Genomic DNA, 9,871 nt, shown 5'->3' with positions numbered 1-9,871 from the left:
CAGATCTTTCACATCCTTGGATAAATTTATCTCTAAGTACTTTATTGTTTTTGATGCTATCATGAATGGATAGTTTTCTTCATTTCTTTTTCAGATGTTTTGTTGTTATTGTGTAGAAATGCAACTGTATATTGACTTTTTTCCCTGCATCTTTACTGAATTCATTGATTAGTTTCAAGAATTTTTGGTTCAGTCTTTAGAACTTCCTATATGTAAGATCTTTTTTTTTTTTTATTTCTGAGATATACATTTTAAAGTAATAACTAGAATTATGACATAATATTATACCAGAACATATAAGATTTTTAGAAATTTCATGTAATGTCTGAAACATTTATATTAACATATTTCCATACAAATAACCCAATGAAAGTTTAGTATTAGTTGTTTTGTTTGTTTGTTTTATACTGCAGGTTCTTATTAGTCATCAACTTTATACACATCAATGTATACATGTCAATCCCAATCGCCCAATTCAGCACACCACCATCCCCACCCCACCGCAGTTTTCCCCCCTTGGTGTCCATATGTCTATTCTCTACATCTGTGTCTCAACTTTTGCCCTGCAAACCAGCTCATCTGTACCATTATTCTAGGTTCCACATACATGCGTTAATATGCATATTTGTTTTTCTCTTTCTGACTTACTTCACTCTGTATGACAGTCTGTAGATCTATCCACGTCTCAGCAAATGACTCAATTTCGTTCCTTTTTATGGCTGAGTAATATTCCATTGTATATATGTACCACATAATCTTTATCCATTCATCTGTTGATGGGCATTTAGGTTGCTTCCATGACCTGGCTAGTATAAATAGTGCTGCAATGAACATTGGGGTGCATGTGTATTTTTGAATTATGGTTTTCTCTGGGTATACGCCCAGTAGTGGGATTGCTAGATCATATGGTAAATCTATTTTTAGTTCTTTAAGGAACCTCCATACTGTTCTCCATAGTGGCTGTATCAATTTACATTCCCACCAAGAGTGCAAGAGGGTTCCCTTTTCTCCACACCCTCTCCAGCATTTGTTGTTTGTAGATTTTCTGATGATGCCCATTCTAACTGGTGTGAGGTGATACCTCATTGTAGTTTTCATTTGCATTTCTCTAATAATTAGTGATGTTGAGCATCTTTTCATGTGCTTCTTGGCCATCTGAATGTCTTCTTTGGAGAAATGTCTATTTAGGTCTTCTGCCCATTTTTGGATTGGGTGGTTTGTTTCTTTAATATTGAGCTGAATGAGCTGTCTATATATTTTGGAGATTAATCCTTTGTCCGTTAATTCATTTACAAATATTTTCTCCCATTCTGAGGGTTGTCTTTTCGTCTTGTTTATGGTTTCCTTTGCTGTGCAAAAGCTTTGAAATTTCATTAGGTCCCATTTGTTTATTTTTGTTTTTATTTCCATTACTCTAGGAGGTGGACCAAAAAAGATCTTGCTGTGATTGATGTCAAAGAGCATTCTTCCTATGTTTTCCTCTAAGAGTTTTGTAGTGTCCGGTCTTACATTTAGGTCTCGAATCCATTCTGAGTTTTGGCTTTTGAGCTTTGGCTCATTTTGAGTTTTGAGCTTTGGCTATTCGGGGTCTTTTGTGTCTCCATACAAACTTTAAGATGATTTGTTCTAGTTCCATAAAAAATGCCATTGGTAATTTGATAGGGATTGCATTGAATCTGTAGATTGCTTTGGGTAGTATAGTCATTTTCACAATGTTGATTCTTCCAATCCAAGAACATGGTATATCTCTCCATCTGTTGGTATCATCTTTAATTTCTTTCATCAGTGTCTTATAGTTTTCTGCATACAGGTTTTTTGTCTCCCTAGTAGGTAGGTTTATTCCTAGATATTTTATTCTTTTTGTTACAATGGTAAATGGGAGTGTTTCCATAATTTCTCTTTCAGGTTTTTCATCATTGGTGTATAAGAATGCAAGAGATTTCTGTGCATTAATTTTGTATCCTGCAACTTTACCAAATTCATTGATTAGCTCTAGTAGTTTTCTGGTGGCATTTTTAGGATTCTCTATGTATAGTAACATGTCATCTGCAAACAGTGACAGTTTTACTTCTTCTTTTCCAATTTGTATTCCTTTTATTTCTTTTTCTTCTCTGATTGCCGTGGCTAGGACTTCCAAAACTATTTAGAATAATAGTGGTGAGAGTGGACATCCTTGTCTCGTTCCTGATCTTAGAGGAAATGCTTCCAGTTTTTCACCATTGAGAATGATGTTTGCTGTGGGTTTGTCATATATGGCCTTTATTGTCTTGAGGTAAGTTCCCTCTATGCCCACTTTCTGGAGAGTTTTTATCATAAATGGGTGTTGAATTTTGTCAAAAGCTCTTTCTGCATCTATTGATTTGATCATATGGTTTCTATTCTTCAATTTGTTAATATGGTGTATCACATTGATTGATTTGCGTATATTGAAGAATCCTTGCATCCCTGGGATAAATCCCACTTGATCGTGGTGTATGATCCTTTTAATGTGTTGTTGGATTCTGTTTGCTAGTGTTCTGTTGAGGATTTTTGCATCTATATTCATGAGTGATATTGGTCTGTAATTTTCTTTTTTCGTAGTGTCTTTTTGTGGTTTTGGTATCAGGGTGATGGTGGCCTCATAGAATGAGTTTGGGAGTGTTCCTTCCTCTGCAATTTTTTGGAAGAGTTTGAGAAGGATGGGTGTTAGCTCTTCTCTAAATGTTTGATAGAATTCACCTGTGAAGCCATCTGGTCCTGGACTTTTGTTTGTTGGAAGGTTTTTAATCACGGTTTCAATTTCATTACTTGTGATTGGTCTGTTCATATTTTCTGTTTCTTCCTGGTTCAGTCTTGGAAGGTTATACCTTTCTAAGAATTTGTCCATTTCTTTCAGGTTGTCCATTTTATTGGCATAGAGTTGCTTGTAGTAGTCTCTTAGGATGTTTTGTATTTCTGCAGTGTCTGTTGTAACTTCTCCTTTTTCATTTCTAATTTTATTGATTTGAGTCCTCTCCCTCTTTTTCTTGATGAGTCTGGCTAATGACTTACCAATTTTGTTTATCTTCTCAAAGAACCAGCTTTTAGTTTTATTGATCTTTGCTATTATTTTCTTTGTTTCTATTTCATTTATTTCTGCTCTGATCGCTATGATTTCTTTCCTTCTACTAACTTTGGGTTTTGTTTGTTCTTCTTTCTCTAGTTCCTTTAGGTGTAAGGTTAGATCGTTTACTTGAGATTTTTCTTGTTTCTATAAGATCTTATCATCAGTGAATAACAACAATTTTACTTCTTCTTTCTTCAGTTTGGATACCTTTTATTTCTTTTCCTTGCCTAATTGCTCTAGTTAGGACTTCCATTACTATGAATGAGTGGTGAGACTAGACACCCTTGTTTTCTTCCTGATCTTAGAGGAAAAGCTTTCAGTCTTTCATTGTAGGATATGATGACAGTTGTGGGTTTGTTGCATATGGCCTTTATTATGTTGAAGTTTGTTCCTTATATACCAAATTTGTTGAGGATTTTTATCATGAGAAAATGTTCTATTGTGTCAAATGCCTTTTCTGCATCTATTGAGAAGATCATATGATTGTTTTCTTTCATTCTGTTAATACGGTATGTTACATTTATTGCTTTGTGTATATTGAACCAACTTTTCATCCCAGGAATAAATCTCACTTGGTCATGGTATATGATCCTTTTAATGTACTGATGAATTAGGTTTGCTAATATTTTGTTGAGAATTTTTGCATCTATATTCATCAGGGATATGATAGGCTATGAAACAAATCTTATCAAATGCAGGAAAATTGAAATAATACCAAGTATCATTTCCAGCCACAATAGTAAGAAACTAAAAATCAGCAAGAGGAAAGCTTGAAAATTTTAAATCATGTTTAAACTAAACAACATACTCCTGATAAACATACGGGTCAAAGAAGAAATCTTAAAAGAAATAAAAAATACCTCAAAACAAGTGAAAACGGAAATACAGCATACCCAAACCTATGGGATGCTGCAAAAGCAGTTCTGAGAGGGAAGTTTGTAGTGATAAATCCATTTATTAAGAAATTAGAAAAGTGTCAAATAAACAACATAACTTTATACCTCCTCAAGGAACTAGAAAAAGAAGAACAAACTAAGCCCAAAGGTGGGTAAAAGAAGGAAATAACAAAGATCAGAGCAGAAATAAGTGAAATTGGGACCAAAAAAAATCACTGAAACTGAGAGCTGGTTTCTTGTAAAGATAAAACTGGCAAAACTTTTAGTAGAATAACTAAGAAAAAAAAAAAGAAAACTGTAATAAATAAAATGAGAAATGAAAGAGAAAACATTACAACTGATAGTACAGAAATACATAGGATCGTAAGAGACTACTATGAACAATTCTACACCAAAAAAATTTGGAAAAGTTAGAAGGAATAGATGAATTTTTAGAAATATACAATCACCCAAGACTGAATCAGGAAGAGACAGAAAATCTGAACAGACCAAGAGCAAATAAGGAGATTGAATCACTAATCAAAAACTTCCCAACACAGAAGAGCCCAGGATCAAACATTTAAAGAAGAATTAATGCCAGTCCGTCTCAAGCTGTTCCAAAAAATTAACAAGGAGGAAATACATCCAAACACATTTTATGAGGCCAGCATTATCTCAACATCAAAGCCAGATAAGGACACTACTGGAAAAGAAAACTGTAGACCAATATATGTGATTGCTCCGTATTTTAACCTCATTAATACCATATTAAAAAATCACCTTTCTTCCATTTCTTGTCAACTCAGCATAGATAGATTTATAATTTTTAATGAATTATTAAGTATATAAATGTTTATTTTACATACATTGATTATCAGTGTAATTTATTATTTTATATATTTATTCACGTTTTTCAATCCCTTTTTCTATGGCTTGTCAGTTTTACTTTTTAGAACTTGGTATATTTGTATTTTTTATCTGCTCAGTTTTTCTATATTATCTGAATACTAATGATTTTTTTTTTAAACTTTTATCAAGATTTAATTGATAGCTAAAGAAATGTGCCTATTTAATGTGTACAATTTAATGAGTTTGCACGTTTGCAAACACCCATGATGCCATACCACAATCAAGTTAATAAATATACTCATCACCTCCAAAAGTTTTCTTGTGTCCTTTTTTTTCTTTTTCTGTTTAGTAGGAATACTTAACATGAGGTCTGCCCTCTTAACAACTACTGAAGTACACAATGCTATATTGTTAACTAGAGACATTATGTTATACAGCAAACACATAGAATTTATTCATCTACCATAACTGAAACTATATGTCCATTGAATAACAACTCCTCATTTCCCTTACCACCCAAGCCCTTGTTACCACTACTGTATTTTATCCTTTTATGATTTTGACTAGCAAGTGGAATCATGCAGTACTTGTCCTTCTATGATAATATCTCATTGTGGTTTTGATTTGAATTTCCTTGATGATTAGTGATGTTGAACATCTTTTTATATTTTCATATACCTGTTGCCCATTTGCATGTCTCTGGAGAAATGTCTCTTCCAAAGTCCTTTGCTCAATTGTTTGTTATGTTATAGTAAAGTTAATTAAGCTTGAAATAAAAATGCAGATTTACTAGGCTATGTTAAAACATTTCTTAGGTTCAAATTTAAAATTTACTGTCTAAACTAATACATTTGTTGGATTAAAATGCATATCATTTCCTGATTGATGTCTTTAAGACTAAACATATTTTGCTTGGTGAATGTACTAAATAATAAAATCAATTTTCTCAGTGAATGTCTGAAAAAAACATACAAAGCTAAGAATTAATATTTAAATAAAGCATTCATCTACCACCCCCCACAATTAGTTATTTATAGAGCAAAAGCTGTTTAATCTTCAATTTGCAAATAAGATATTCATTTTAAAAAGAATGCATATCCCTTTTAAGTAAATTGCTCTTTAAAAAAAAAAAATCATCTAGGCTCACTCTAACATGGTGCAATTAACACTTCCTGTCCTGAATCTCAATCACTTGCTAACACTATTTGCAATCTCTGCATCAGTACTTCCTGAGCCAGTTGTTTTGCCTCTGTGTACATGCTCACAGTGTAATACCATTAATAACATTCTGATCACTTTCACTTCTTTCCATCTCAAACATGCTGGAATTCACAGTATGAACATATTCTATGCTATTTTACATGGGAATCAGAGAGTAAAATACATCCATCCAAGAAATCAGTAGAAATCTTCTATAGTTGTAACTGTCACACTTTAAAGCTGCACAAATTTATTTCAGGATGGAAAAACACTAAGTACACTTTGTATGACAAATATCAGGAATTTTGAAGAGGAGACGGCATTAAATATTATAGGCATTTCAACAAATAAAATTTATTTGATTATTCTCTTTAAAAAAGCCAACAGTTTATAAAGGATAACTGAAAACTTTATTGTAAAATATTTCGTTTACTTTTTAAATTGTGAATATTTCATAATCAAATGCTAAACATAAAACTTAAATATCTTTTCTTTTAAAATATTCGTAGAAATAATATCTGCTCTTAGTATATCTATCAGTATAGTTCCTAATCCCAAATTCAGTTAAGTATACCACCATAAGGAATCTACCTATGTGTCTATCCACGTGTATCTATCCTTAATCTATATATCTGTATGATTTAGACATTTTGAAGTGATACAATTATTAAATATCAATATTCAAATAAAAGCAATTTTCTAATGTGAATGTGTTTTTTCCTTAAAAAACTAAAAATAGACCTACCATATGACCCAACAATCCCACTACTGGGCGTACACCCTGAGAAAACCATAATTCAAAAAAAGGCATATACCACAATGTTCATTGCAGCTCTATTTACAATAGCCAGGACATGGAAGCAACCTAAGTGTCCATCGACAAATGAATGGATAAAGAAGATGTGGCACATATATACAATGGAATATTCCTCAGCCATAAAAAGAAATGAAATTGAATTGTTTGTAGTGAGGTGGATGGAACTAGAGTCTGTCGTACAGTGTGAAGTAAGTCAGAAAGAGAAAGACAAATACCGTATGCTAACATATATATGAAATCTAAAAAAAAATAAAAAGGTTCTGAAGAACCTACGGGCAGGACAGGAATAAAGATGCATATGTAGAGAATGGACTTGAGGACACGGGGAGTTGGAAGGGTAAGCTGGGATGAAGTGAGAGAGTGGCATGGACATATATACACTACCAAATGTAAAATAAATAGCTAGTGGGAAGCATCCACATAGCACAGGGAGATCAGCTCGGTGCTTTGTGACCCCCTTAAGGGGTGGGATAGGGAGGGTGGGAGGGAGATGCAAGAGAGAGGGGATATGGGGATATATGTATATGTATAGCTGATTCACTTTGTTATACAGCAGAAACTAACACACCTTTGTAAAGCAATTATACTCCAATAAAGATGTTAAAAAAATAATAAATAAATAAATAAATAAATAATATGGGTTAAAGAAAAAGATTAAAAAATGTGTTCTATCATTTCAGACTGAACAATAACCATTCTTGCCATGCCCATTCTTTTTAATATAATAATAATAAATAGTGTAAAGCATAAAGATACCTATTAGGCATCACATGCTTATAATGTGTATGAACTATTTCCAAAAAGCCTTTAAGAATGTTCATGTTGTTAAAATTATCCTCATTTTGTAGATTAAATAACATTTGGTGATATCATGTATGCTTTGGTCCTATTTCGATTTATTATAAACTAGATCAGGACCGATTTGGACCGTAACGAATAGTGATTGTTTCGGACAGTAATAAATAGTGATTGAGATATTATCAGTATCTCTGTATCAATGGTCCTATAGAATACAGTATACCTAGAGTATTACAGACAGATAAGATTACTTAATCGTATCCATTTATTTTAAATTTTTATTTGAATGGTTTTTCTGTATTAGAGGAAATTGAACAATAAAAATGCATCCTTGTCATTAATCTATAATTTGCAAGAAGGGTTTGGACCCTTCATAAGTACAGTGCCATTCAAAGAGAATTATATTTGAGAAATTAAATTCAAAGTTTAACAAAGATTGGTATCTGCCACCATTACAGGGTTAAGTATTTTTTCTTTGCAAAAAAAGAACTCCTTGGAATCCTTCATTCGATTTAAATTATTTAATCAAATAAGACAATGTACAGTGTTAGTCAAATGGGAAAATTCTAGGAAGATTTTCCTAGTGAGGATGTACCCATGGTCATATTGATAGAGTTAATGAGATTTGGATACTTGGGTATAAAAACCTCTTATTAAGGGGGAAAAATGTGTTACACCTCTGAAGGATTTTGGTATACATTTGACAAAACCAGTGGCTGTAATAGATAAAAAGCCTAATTCTCCATTTTATATTATTGTTTATTCTGAGTAGTTTGTAGTTTGTAAAATATGAGCACATGCGTATGTGCATGCACGCGCACATGTGCATGCACGTGCGCTCGCACCACACACACACACACACACACCCCTACCCAGGGAACACTTTCATATTTAGAGTGATACTACTGAGATCCAATTTGTAATAACAAGCATTATGTAACTCACGTAGAAAATTAAGTAAATTACTCAAGGTCATAGATATCTAGGTTTAGAACCTAGGTTTCTTTTCTTTGTTTACATACTATTTGTTGTTTGTGTTAGATAAATGCTGTTTACTTGGAGTTCACATTTTCGTTTAGATATTTTTCTCCTTTTTGGATATTAAAATATTCACTACATTCAAATATATAAAATTAATATAACAATGAAAATATAACCTGACAAATAAATATTTGTCTGTTTTTAATGTATGATACCAGTGCCTGCCTATGACTGAAAAGATGAAATAATGTAACATATAGCCACAGATATGAAAGGTAATAAAATCATGTAAAATAATATGATGTGCAACTTTGGACAAATGCATTTTAAAAACTAAGCAAATGGAGCCCTCAGTCAGACGGGTGCAGAGACGCTTCTGGAAGTAGCATCACCATGGCTGCCCAAGTAGAACCCCAAGTTCAGTTCAAACTTGTATTGGTTGGTGATGGTGGTACTGGTAAAACTACATTTGTGAAACGTCATCTGACTGGTGAATTTTAGAAGTATGTAGCTACCTTGGGTGTTGAGGTCCATCCCCTTGTGTTCCATACCAACAGATGACCTATTAAGTTCAATGTATGGGATACGGCTGGTCAGGGGAAATTTGGTGGATTGAGAGATGGCTATTATATCCAAGCTCAGTGTGCCATTATAATGTTTGATGTAACATTGAGAGTTACTTACAAGAACGTGCCTAACTGGCATAGAGACCTGGCATAGAGATCACATCCCCATCGTGTTGTGTGGCAACAAAGTGGATATTAAGGTCACAAAGGTTAAGGCAAAGTCAATTGTCTTCCACCAAAAGAAGAATCTTCAGTACTATGACATTTCTGCCAAAAGTAACTACAACTTTGAAAAGCTTCCTCTGGCTTGCTAGAAAACTGATTGGAGACCCTAACTTGGAGTTTGTCGCCATGCCTGCTTTTGCCCCGCCAGAGGTGGTCATGGACCCAGCGTTGGCAGCACAGTACAAGCACGATCTAGAGGTTGCTCAGACAACTGCCCTCCCGGATGAAGATGATGACCTGTGAGAAAGTGAAGCTGGAGCCCAGCGTCAGAGTCTAGTTTTATAGGCAACTGTCCTGTGATGTCATTGGTACAGCGTGTTTGCCTCTTTATTATATAGCTAAGCAGAACATGTGCTTAATCTTTGGGATGCTGAAGGAGATGAATGGGCTTCGGAGTGAATGTGGCAGTTAAAAAAAAAATCTTCATTTTTTTGGACCTGCATATTTAGGTATTTTGGAACACAGTTATTTCCTC

At 33.5% G+C, this 9,871-nt stretch overlaps 1 pseudogene; it reads left to right on the top strand.

Annotated features, from left to right (window-relative positions):
- The first annotated feature begins 8,959 nt into the window (after window positions 1-8,959).
- On the top strand, window positions 8,960-9,661 carry LOC137755962 (GTP-binding nuclear protein Ran-like; annotated as a pseudogene).
- Window positions 9,662-9,871: the final 210 nt, after the last annotated feature.

The sequence above is a fragment of the Eschrichtius robustus genome, chromosome 2 (genome assembly GCF_028021215.1).
Source record: "Eschrichtius robustus isolate mEscRob2 chromosome 2, mEscRob2.pri, whole genome shotgun sequence".
In the NCBI taxonomy this organism is placed as follows: Eukaryota; Metazoa; Chordata; class Mammalia; order Artiodactyla; family Eschrichtiidae; genus Eschrichtius; species Eschrichtius robustus.
Note: the sequence above shows the minus strand (reverse complement) of the source record. Positions and strands in the feature narration are given on the sequence as shown.